This window comes from Choloepus didactylus, chromosome 13 (genome assembly GCF_015220235.1).
Source record: "Choloepus didactylus isolate mChoDid1 chromosome 13, mChoDid1.pri, whole genome shotgun sequence".
In the NCBI taxonomy this organism is placed as follows: domain Eukaryota; kingdom Metazoa; phylum Chordata; class Mammalia; order Pilosa; family Megalonychidae; genus Choloepus; species Choloepus didactylus.
The window spans coordinates 19985777-19998613 of record NC_051319.1 but is presented as its reverse complement, the minus strand read 5'-3'; the positions used below and the strand labels follow the sequence as shown (position 1 = coordinate 19998613).

At 36.6% G+C, this 12837-nt stretch overlaps 1 pseudogene; it reads left to right on the top strand.

Annotated features, from left to right (window-relative positions):
- The first annotated feature begins 8832 nt into the window (after positions 1–8832).
- On the top strand, positions 8833–9545 carry LOC119508590 (annotated as a pseudogene).
- The last annotated feature ends 3292 nt before the right edge of the window (positions 9546–12837 follow it).

Genomic DNA, 12837 nt, shown 5'->3' with positions numbered 1-12837 from the left:
CTCCATCCTTGTTCTGGTGGTGGATTGACATAAGTAAATCCTTTTCTTTCAAGTTGCAACATGGAAAGGATTGAGTCATTTAGCTTTGAAAGGAAATTTATCCTCCTGAGTTTCTTATACCATGAAAGACACAGGTCTTCCATGGAAGCTAAGGTCTTTGGGCCTAGAGCATCTGGAACTCATTGCTGAGCCACTGCCCAGCTGCCCTGCTTAAATGTTGCCCTCTTTCCCTGCACCTTTCTTTCTGATGTTAAATTCAAAATGCTGGTGAAAACTCAAATTTTGGCAATCAAGAAATATTTGATAACCTGGTACCACAAGTTCTTTCCATCCACCTAAAGCCCAAAATATGAAAATAAGCCTGAAACAGAATGCCTGTTATTTGGCTAATCTCAAGGATTTCCTTTTGTTGATGGTATCAAATATAGACAAAGATGTTTAGAGCATTTAGAAGATCTATGGGTCATTCTTCAAGATTAGAGGAACACACAGAAGTGTTTTTATGTTCAAGATCTGACCACTTAAAAAAGAAGTTATTCAACTCAAAGTAAAATGTTATACATTTTGAGGTAAAATATATGTATATTCAAAGAGAAATAGTTTTACGCTTCTGCCACTTGAAAAGGGCAATTTTTTTTTTGTTTGTTTTAAGAAATGATGGTGGTCATATCAGTTTAATTTTCAAACAATCTCCTGGTGCTGGGAGATTTCAGTTTCTTTGATAAGACAATCTGTTATATATTTTAAACCTTTTTCAGACACACAAAACTGAAGACATCTCTGCTTTTAATAAGATGCAAAATCCAAGTAAGAAAATACATGTGTTCAAAGATCGTTAAGAACTTAATACCAACTAAGAAGTTATGGTTTCAGTGGAAAATGTGCAAATTTTGTCACTAGCAAGGGTTATGATTATTCTTCTAATTCAGTGGATCAGCTGATAACAGGGAATTTTTTTTTAGCACCTAATATGGACATTCTACTGCCCTAATAGCTTTATATATTATTCATTTAATCCTTAAAGCAACCTTCTTGTAGGTATTATTATCCCCATTTTATGGATGTAGAAATTGAGGCACAGAGCATTTTAGTAATTTGTATAAGGTTACCTAGATAGCAAGTTTTACTGCTGGAAAGTGTTCTGACTCTTTACCACTACTTCATATTGTCTTCTAGAAAATTATCACATGATGACATGGCGAAGAGTTTGGGTTCCTGGAGTCTATTTCTGATTCTGCCAACAAGATTATCTTTGCCAATTTTCTATGTTTTTTTTTTTTTTTTAACTTTAAAATGATTACAATGTGAATATTAGAGACTCAACTGAAATGGATTTTCTCTAAAGTTTAGAACCATAGCAGAATTTTAAGAATTGATTTAGTAATTTGTTATTTATACTTTTTTTGTCATTTATTTGTCACTTGTTATCAGCATGAATATTTATAGCAAGATAAAGTTTCAGCTTTTAATGTACTGTTGTCCAGTATTCCCCCATAAAAAAACCTATTCTAAGGAAAAAGTTGAAATATTAGAAAAGCTACATTCCTCCTAGATTTAAAAATATCTTATTGAACTATAATATGAATTTTAAAAGTGCACCTAAATGTATAGCCTTGGTAACCTGTATTCAAGTTTCTGACTATATGAATTTGCATATTCTAATTGTTTCATATCAGTGAGATCATACAATATTTGTCCTTTTGTGTCTGGCTTATTTCACTAAAAATAATGTCTTCAAGTTTCATCCATGTTGTTGCATATATCAGGACTTCATTCCTTTTCATGATTTCATAATATTCCATTGAGTGTATATACTACATTTTGCTTATCTATTCATCTGTTGATAGACACTCGGGTGGCTTCCATCTTTTGGCAATTGTGAATAATGCTACTATGAACATTGGTGTGCGAATACCTATTTGAGTCCCTGCTTTCAATTCTTTTGGGTATAAACCTAGAAGTGGGATTGCTGGGTCATCTGTTAATTCTATACTTAACTTTCTGATGAACCACCAAACTATCTTCCAGAGCAGCTGCACCATTTTTACATTCCCACCAACAGTGAAGGAATATTCTTGTTTCTCCGTATACTTTCCAACACCTGCTATTTTCCTTTTTTTAAATAGTAACCATTCTAGTGGGTATGAAGTGGGGTTTTGATTTCATTTTTCTGATGGCAAATGATGTTGAGCAACTTTTCATGTGCTTTTTGACTATTTGCATATCTTCTTTGGAGAAATGTCTATTCAAGTCTTTTGACCATGTGATTGGATTGTTTGTCTTTTTGTTGTTGAGTTATAGGGTTTCTTTATAGACTGTGGATATTAAACCACTATCAGATACATGGTTTGCAAATATTTTCTCCAATTGTGTAGGTTGTTGTTTTACTTTCTTGATGAAGTCCTTTGATTTCCAAAATTTTTAAATTTTTATGAGGTTCCATCTATGTTTTCTTTTATTGCTCATGCTTTGGGTGTAAGGTCTAAGAAACAACTATGTAACACAAAGTTCTGAAGATGTTTCCCTATGTTTTCTTCTAGGAGTTTCATAGTCCTGGTTCTTATATTTAGGTCATGATCCATTTTGAGTTAATTTTTGTATATGGTGTGAGATAGGGGTCTTCCTTCATTCTTTTGCATTTGGATATCCACTTCTCCCAGGACCATTTGTTGAAGAGACTATTCTTTCCTAATTGAGTGGTATTAGCAGCTTTGTCAAAAACTAATTCACCATAGGCGAGAGGATCTATTTCTGAGCTCTCAATTCAATTCCTTTAGTCTATATGTCTGTCATTGTGCCAGCACCATGCTGTTTTGATCAGTGTAACTTTGTAATGGATTTTAAAATCAGTAAGTGTGTGTCCTTCAACTTCATTTTTCTTTTTTAAGTTGTTTTTGGCTATACAGGGCCACTTACTCTTCCAAATAAATTTGATGAATGGCTTTTCCTTTTCCGCAAAGAAGGATGTTGAAATTTTTATAAGGATTGCAATGAATCTGTAAATTGCTTTGGGTAAAACTGGCATCTTAGTAATATTCAGAGTTGGGACCAAGAAAGAGTTTAGTCCCTCTCTAGGTAGCTGGATATGTATTGTTCTAGTTTGCTAATGCTGCCAGAATGCAAAACACCAGAGAGGGGGTTTTATAAAAGGGGGTTTATTTGGTTACATGGTTACAATCTTAAGGCCATAAAGTGTCCAAGGTAACACATCAGCAATTGGGTACCTTCACTGGAGGATGGCTAATGGTGTCCAGAAAACCTCTGTTAGCTGGGAAGGCACATGGCTGGCGTCTGCTCCAAAGTTCTGGGTTCAAGATGTCTTTCTCCCAGGATGTTCCTCTCTAGGCTGCAGTTCCTCAAAAATGTCACTCTCAGTTGCTCTTGGGGCGTTTGTCCTCTCTTAGCTTCTCTGGAGCAAAAGTCTGCTTTCAACGGCCTTCTTTAAACTGTCTCTCATATGCAGCTACTCTCTCAGCTTCTATACATTCTTCCAAGTGTCCCTCTTGGCTGTAGCAAGCTTGTTCCTTCTGCCTGAGCTTATATAGTGCTCCAGTAAACTCATCAAAGCCCATGCTGAATGGGCAGGGCCACACCTCCATGGAAACTATCCAATCAGAGTCATCACCCACAGTTGGGCGGGTGGCATATCCATGGTAACACTCTAAGAATTACAACCTAATCAACACTAATATGTCTGCCCACACAAGATTGCATCAAAGATAATGGCATTTTGGGGGACATAAAACATTCAAACTAGCACATGTACCATATAAACTTGGGAGTCATCTTTTGCCTTCATTTTCTGTTTCATGAGTTGGACTAGCAGGCAAAGCAGATCAAAAGAGAGAGAGGAAAAACTGTGTAGAGATGGAGTAAGGATGAAAGGCAGAAGGAGGGTCCTGAAGACATTTGAATTTCTAGTTCTAGTCTTTTCTGAGGCAAGGTTGCAGTCCTGCCTTTAGAGTCTAAAAGTCATGTCCTAATCATAATAAATTCCTTTTTTTTTTTTTTTTTGCTTAAGCTAACACCAATTGGTTTCTGCTACTTACAACCAATGAAAATAAGCAGATGTGATACACCCCAAGGGCCATGCAGAAATGTTTGGAGAAAGGAGTCTTCTCTGCAGAGGCCAGAGGCCCATCAGCCAACAGTATTTAGATATTAATGTTAATGTGATTCATTTGTGCCCATAGGCTGGTGGACTCCAGGGACATCTAGCTTACAAGTTTTAAATAACATAAAAACCAGAAACAGGCTTTGTTACAAAATCCACATTGTCCACAGTGTAAAAACAAAGTAATTGCTCAGTTGCTGTCAACTGTTCTTGAGACTAGAAAGAAATTTTTCCCAATAGTCCTTATGGAGGGGACTTGGTAATATAACTGGAAAGAAACACAATGCCAAGCAATTGTACCTTTTAGTATATTTACCCTCACATGCAGGTCCCTAGCTGGGCCTATGCTTTAAATAAACTCTTAGTAAGATCAAAGCGAATAAAGATCTCCCTCTGATGGGTCTAGGCATTACCTCAGAATGAAAAATAACCAAAAAGTAGGCCATAGAAATCAAACTTCTCTGGGAATTTACTGAACCCTCTGTTCTTTAGAGTCATTAGTCAGGTTGATCACAGAAATGTTCTGAATCAGAATTATCCTTCACAGTAATAGAATATACATGAATACCATTAATAAGTTCAGGTTGCTAAGAGGATAAAAGGAGGGTTGATTTGGTTTGTATTAGAAGCTAATGACTTGTCTTGGGAATTTGGATAAGAAAGCATTGCCTGGTGTTTAAAGCTTTCTCTACAAATAGCCAAAGATTTAGTAGATTAAATATTTGTTCTTTTACTTTTTTTCTTAGTACAAAAGTCACAACCAGACAACCTTGAGTTGTTTATGTGTTTTTCTACATTATCCTTTTTAATTTAATCTCTCTCTTTTTTTCTCTCTTGCTCACTTGCTTTATCTAGCTGTCTATCATCAAAATAATACGTTATGAATAGAAATAAAATAATTCAGAAGAGCATACAATGGAGAGTTAAAAGTCCTCTGAACCACTATCTTCATCTCTATTTCCACTGCATAGAGCAAAGCACAGTTTATTAGTTATTAAATTTTTAATGCATTTTCTAGCATTGTGTGATTATTACATTTCTCATAAAATGACATAGAAAGGTACCCATAATTTTTTATTGAAAAAATGTTTCATAAAAATATGCACTACATAAAGCCATGTTTCTAACAACTGTGAGTGTATAGACATAAAATAAATTTGAAAAAATGACATAAAATACTCTTAATAGGGCTTATCTCTTGGGGGCTGGTGTTACCAAGGTCTCTTACTTTTTATTTTATATAGTTTTGTTTGAATGCATTACAATAGCCATGAATTATTTTATATTTTTAAGAAGATGAAACAAAAAATAAAGTGCACTGTCAATATGGGAAAAAAATAAAACAGACCATGCTTCTTCTTTCTTCAATATGTGTTTCCTAGCTTTCACTGATTTGCTTCTTGTGACCGTCTAATTTCTAATTTGTTTCTTTGTAACTTCTGATTTCAATTACCATAATAATACTCTTTATCATCAAACGAAGAATACAATGAATACTTGCCTTAGCAAGAAGATAAGAGCAAATTGACCGTCAGAATTATGCTTTATGACAATCAAACTTTAGCCCTGATCTCCTACGATACATTATGCCTTTAAATCACATCTTTTAAATAGCACTTCTACACACACACATACACCCTTTTTTGTTCAGAAAAATAATGAGCTAGGCAAACATTTGCAAAGGGAGAGATCATTCCCAAAGTTATTAGCTCTTACAACTGAATTATCATAGACAATCTCTCATGGTGTAGTTGAAATTTTGAGACCTGTAAACCTGAAGACTGCATCACCCTCAGAGAAGGAAGAAATTAGATACTTCCCTAAGAAGTGAAGCTCGTAATTTTCTAGGTGAATATAGGCCCTGGGCAAGTTCTTTAAGAGCCCCGCACTTCCTTGAAGGAAGCAGTGAAAGGCCAACATATTGGCATTTCCAAAATTAAAATAAGAGCTCTCAGAAGCACACCCTCCCCCCTCTATTGCTCCAAATTGTTCAGTGTAACAGCTAAATAGCAGTTTTAACACTTACATCTTGTTATTTAGGGCTCAACCATAATTCCATTGCCAATTTCAATTACCAGAATAATCCTCTGGTAGTACAACTTTCCAAAAGTCAAAATTCAAAGTAGTTTCATCTGAGAGCACTTAGCGCTGGCTAATTGCACAAATCAACAATTAGCCCATTAGTTGATGTGCTTTTATTTGCATCCACAGTCTTCTGTAACTCTTTTCTGATTAAGGAGGTAATCAAGGCTGAGATCTGGAGAGTAACCAACAATGACCAAGTTGTTTTAGGGGAGCTTTCTTCTCTCTTCCATTTCAAAATGCAACCAAGCATTTCACTAAGAAATCTGGAATTGGCTCTTTTCTGTCTTCCTGACTGTGTGTCTTTCAGTATAGTCTGATAAGGAATAGAAAGAGTTTTTAGGTTTATATTTTTGGTATCCACAGAATATTCTTTTAAAGTACTGCTCTCTTCTCCTAACTCTTGACCGGTACTAAGTGAATGTATCCATATCTTAGTGATTTACCCAGTTCCTTGCCTCTAGAAGAATTGAAAAAGTAAATAATCTCAGCAGTGAAAGACAAACACAAGGAAAAATACTAATTTTAACTTAAGGGATACTGGAAAGGACAGTAATACTATAAAATACTCATCATTTGAAGTGTTTTGGTGGCTTGGAGGACTATTAATATCTTGCCTGGGCATTCCTTCCATCAGAGACTATGCTCTCTCAGAGTGGTCTATCATTTTTAACTGATAATTTCAACCTTGCTGGTTTGCTGTTTGAAGCCATATTTTAATTTTTGTCAGATGGAAAGACATCACTTGAAGTGACCTTGATCAGACACAGCATGCTATAGAATTATTGATCCAATTTCTGGTATGCAAAAGGGACGATGAAATCTGCTTTAGACAGACTCAGAAAGCAGAGAACATCTGGGAGTAGTCATGATCCTCACAGTATTTGTTGAAAAGCCACATAACATGGAACCATGAGGCAGAGTCTAGAGGATTAATGTGATGCTGTTTTTATCTGTTATGAGACACCTCTCCTTATCTTCATGAGATTATGAATCAAGGCTTTTTCCTTAATTAGCAAGGACCACTTCCAAGAGTACAGTGCAGAGGCAGTATGCCATACACTTAAAATGGCAGTTGTGATGAGGGGGTGAATATGTGTGTTTATGTGGTTAAACATCTGAAAATGTCTTGATCATACATCTCCATTTCTAAAATGGGGAAAAGAGGAAAATTTGAATTTCATCATAATATTTTGGGATATAATGTTGACAAAAATTGAAACAGAACAATTCTTTTGTTCTTATGTATGATTCATAACTATTCAAGATGCTTGGTGGTAAATCTCTATATTGCTCCGAGGACACACCCAGTAGAGCTGTCCAAATACTTAGCAGCTACTTTGTATAGCACAAGTTATTGCTAGTTTATTAACAGAATGAGAATAGCACTGAACTAAATCCCATAATTTGGAAATAAAATCCAAGGAAAGTAAACCTATTTTTGACCTACCATTTTTTAAACTAAGTTAGTATAACAAATTTAAGTAAATGCAGAGATAAATCTCACTTCTGTGAGTTTTGGTACATTATTACTAAGAAACCTAGATTCTGGGTCTAGACATAAAAGTTCTGTTGAGGTTTTCCCTCAATAAACCAGACTTGCATGATAATATCTGTATAGTTATTACATTTTTTACCGCACTGGCTCTGTTTTTACCATAATTTTATGATAAAAAAATATGGTTTGGGGCCAGTATTTTTAATAGCTCTCATTGTTTAAAAGTGTTTTACATGATAAAACATTGAAAGCAATGACTGACTGAGTTCCTGGAACACTTAACCTGAATAAATTTTTTTTACAATCAGTTACAAAGCACATGTAAAATGTGGTTAAAAAAACACAGCTAGTTGATTCTGTCAAGCTTTAACCTAGTCATGGCTTAAATGTTAGCTTAATTATATATTTTAAAGGACACCTGGAATATTTTCCATCCTATTCTCATGGAGGAAATACCTCTCAAGCACGTTTCTTTAAAGCAGTTTTATTCACACATCACCATTCAATCCATCCAAAGTCTACAATTAATGGTTCTCATTAAAATCACAGTTGTACATTCATCATCACAATCAATTTGAAAACATTTTCATTGCTCCAAAAAGAAAAATTCCATATCCCTTGTATCACCCTGCTATCAACACTTAGCATTAGTATGGTACTCTTGTTACAACTGATAAAAGAATATTGCAATATTACTGTTGACTACTGTCCATAGTTTGCATTAGTTGTATTTTTTCCCATATACCATCCTATTATTAACACCTTGTAATAGTGATGTACATTGGTACTAGTTCACGGAAGAACATTCTTAGATTTGTCCTGTTAACCACAGTCATCATCCACAACAGGGTTCACTATGTTATACAGTCCCATGTTTTATCCTTTAGTTTTCCTTCTAGTGACATACATGACCCTAAATGTCTCCCTTTCAATCACAATCACACCCATAATTCAATGCTGTTAATTACGCTCAAGATAATGTGCTGCCATCAACTCTATCCATTTCCAAACATTTACAATCAACCTTATTAAAAATTCTTCACAGGGCCCTGCCCCCTCCTTCCTGGGCAGTGCCATAGAGCAGGGAGTGGGGTCTGCGAAGTGGCACCCCCTCCATCCTCGGGCTCAGGCAGGTGGGATGTTCCTTGCTCAGGAGGAGGCCAACAGCACAGTGTTTGTGGGAAATTTAGAGGCTAGAGTAAGAGAAGAAATTCTTTACAAGCTGTTCCTTCAGTTTCTCATTGGCTGGGCCTTTTACTAAAGTGATCCTTTGCAAAGACAGAGAAGGAAAGTGGAAGTATTTTGGATTTCTCTGTTTTAAACATCCAGAATCAGTATTTTATGCCATAGCCTGGAATTCGTGTATATGGAAGATCAATTAATGCAGAGTATTGACTTGGGAGTTCTTGTTTTTCTAAACCAACTAACCAAAGTTTTGAGAACTGTGTTAAGACAAACTCACACAGCTACAGGAATGAAGAAGTTGTGGGCAGATCTTCATTTCCTATGCAGTTTTTGCCAATTAATAATCCTGTTTTACCTCAAGAATACTGTTTTATTCAGAAAATGTAGTAGCATGCCTATAACCCAATGTGGCTGCTTCCTTACTATGAGATGACAGCACCACTTCCTAATAGCCCATCTCCATCTTCCTCACTAAATCATGTTGCAGAACTAGAAGTTGGACCCAGCTCTTCTGAATGGACTCACCAGCAACCGAGTGACTCTGACATTTATCAGATGAATAAGCAAAAGAGACAAAAGCAAACCAGTGATAGTGACAATAGTACAGGAAATAGAGAAAATGAATATAGCCAAAAGTTCTGAAAGAGTAAGAAGAAAAGATATTAGTATTATGTTCAACTAAATATTTGTCTATGATAGTCTTAGTTCTCTTAAAAGAAGAAATCTACCTGTATTCTACCAAATGACTGATATCATGACTGCAATTTTTGAAATACATAATAATATGACATTAGATTTGGTACTCAGTTTTGGTCTTGAATGACAAAAACTTACAAATGATATAATGTAATGTATTGCTTTTTGCATTTGATACAGTATTGTTGACCCATTGACAGCAAGAATTACACTTTGAGTTGTTTTTATTTTAGTACTCATGATGAAATTGCACTAAACTATGAATCAAAAGTTACTTACTGAACACTTTAGTGTAAGGAACTATGCTCTCCTAAACTGTCACCTATAATCCTCAGCTATAAGTAGACTGGGGTTAGAAGTGGAGGTGTGGATTTTCTGAAACTACTGCATATATTTAAGGGTTGGTTGTTCTCCCTAATGAAGATTGAATACTCAGGCTTCAGCTTCTTGTGTTAATACTTTAGAAAATGTTTTATTTTTTGTGTCTAAATATATTATTTCTGAACCTTACTCTCCTACGAGTTTATTTCATGAGACAAGTACTTATGAAAGTGATACCAAAGGAAAGATGATTATCACAGAACTAGCCTTGGGATCATTCCCATTTGATATGAGTCTATATAAATAGGAATAGCTGCCTCTTTATTTCTCACTTTTTACTTGTATTTAATGAAAGTTAGTTGGCAAAACAGGAGAAACTAAGATGGTGGCTAGGAGAGACAAGGCAAAAAAACACCTCTGTGAAAAATAACTAGATAAAAGCCAGAAAGTGACCCAGAACACCAGTTCCAGCAATGCATCAGCTGGACAAGGTCTGCTAAATCCACAGGGACCATGCACTTTGTGAAACCAGGAGTCTGCATTCTGAAACAAGTGAGCAAGCTTGCTGAATATCCGGCAGCCACGCTGCGATGTGGGGAAACCATGGGTTGACATTTGGAGGCAGACTAGTTCTTTTTTAAAAAACCCAAAAATGGCTGCAGATACAGCAGCGAGAACTGCACAGTGAAGCACAGCAGGAATGGGCTGTGTCAACACCTCAATATCTGGCGTGGAAGATAGCCTTTTGCACACCTGCTGCTAATTGTCTCGGAGCGAGGAAGGCAGAGGTGAGCCAAAAGAGGAAAATAACCATGACCCTTGCAGCCATCTTCCTGGCAGGCTGGGAATGCTCCTGCCTGGCACCAGTGCTATAGCCCAGAGCTGCATCAAAAAACCCAGTGTGACAGGAACTGTTTCCAGCAACACATGCACATGCCACAATATCGGTCACGGACAATAGCCTTTCACACACCCACAGCTAATTGTCCCAGAGCGGGGAAGGTGGAGCTGTGTGAAAAGAGGGAAATTAATGCCCCATACAGCCATCCTTAACAGCAGGCTGGGAATGCCCCTACATGGACTGGCTGCCTAGAACCTCCCTTGAGGGATGGCGTGCACTTGTGATGTAGCACAGCTTCCTTTAGCAGAGGCCCTAGAAGGGCATGGCTTAGAAGAGGGACCCATTCAGAAATCCTAGGGACCATAAGCCAATATCAAGGACTTGTGGGTCAGCGGCAGAGACAATCTGTGGCGAGACTGAAATGAAGGTTTGGATGCTTGCAACAGCCTTAAATCTCCAGGAACACCTGGGAGGTTTGGTTATTAAAGCTTCCCTCCCTCCCTAACTGCTCAGACACATGCCCCACATTCAGGGTGGACAGCACCAACAACACACACAAACTTGGTGCACCAGTTGGACCCCACAGGAATCAGACCCCCCACACATCACCAAGACAAAGTCAGGAAGAACTGACTTGAGGGGAATAGGTGACTCGTGGACACCATCTTCTGGTTAGTTAAAGTATACACCACCAAGCTGTAGATCTGATGAATCAGAGATTTGTCTTGGAATAATCCTACATATCCTAAAAGAATCCTATCAAGTAAAGCAAATGCCAAGAGGCCGGAAACAACAGAAAATTTTAAAGCATATGAAAAAACCAGATGATACAGAGAACCCAAACCCAAACACCCAAATCAAAAGATTAGAGGAGACACAGTACTTGGAGAATTAATCAAAGAACTAAAGACAAGCAATGAGAGCATGGCACAGGATATAAAGGACATGAAGAAGACCCTAGAAGACCATAAAGAAGAAATTGCAAGAGTAAATAAAAAAATAGATAATCTTATGGAAGTAAAAGAAACTGTTGACCAAATTAAAAAGATTCTGGATACTCATAGTACAAGACTAAAGGAAGCTGAACAATGAATCAGTGCCCTCGAGGACCACAGAATGAAAAACAAAAGAACAAAAGAAAGAATGGGGGAAAAAATTAAAAAAACCAAAATGGACCTCAGGGATATGATAGATAAAATAAATCATCCAAACATAAGAGTCACTGGTGTCCCAGATGGGGAAGAGAAGGGTAAAGGTTTAGAAAGAATGTTCAAAGAAATTGTTGGGGAAAACTTCCCAAACCTTCTACACAATATAAATACACAAAGCATAAATGCCCAGCAAACTCCAAATAGAATAAATCCAAATAAACCCACTCCAAGACATATTCTGATCAGACTCTCAAATACTGAAGAGAAGGAGCAAGTTCTGAAAGCAGCAAGAGATAAGCAGTTCACCACATACAAAGGAAACAATATAAGACAACATAGTGACTACTCAGTAGCCACCATGGAGGCGAGAAGGCAGTGGCATGACATATTTCTGAGAGAGAAAAATTTCTAACCAAGAATACTTTATCCAGCAAAGCTCTCCTTCAAATTTGAGGGAGAGCTTAAATTTTTCACAAACAAATGCTGAGATTTTGCTAATAAAAGACTTGCCCTATTTCAGATACTAAAGGAAACCGTACTGACAGAGAAACAAAGAAAGGAGAGAGAGATATAGAGAAAAGTTCAGTACTAAAGAGATTCAATATTGGTTCATGAAAGGACAAGAAGAGAGAGAGGAAAAAAATATATCTGACAAACATAAACCAAAGGATACGATGACTGATTCAAGAAATGCCTTCACAGTAATAGCGTTGAATGTAAATGGATTAAACTCCCCAATTAAAGATATAGGTTGACAGAATGGATAAAAAAATATGAACTATCAACATGTTGCATGCAAGAGACTCATCTTAGACACAGGGATACAAAGAAATTGAAAGTGAAAGGTTGGAAAAAATATTTCATGCAACTTACAGCCAACAGAAAGCAGGAGTAGCAATATTAATCTCAGATAAAATAGATTTTAAATGCAAGGATGTTATGAGAGACA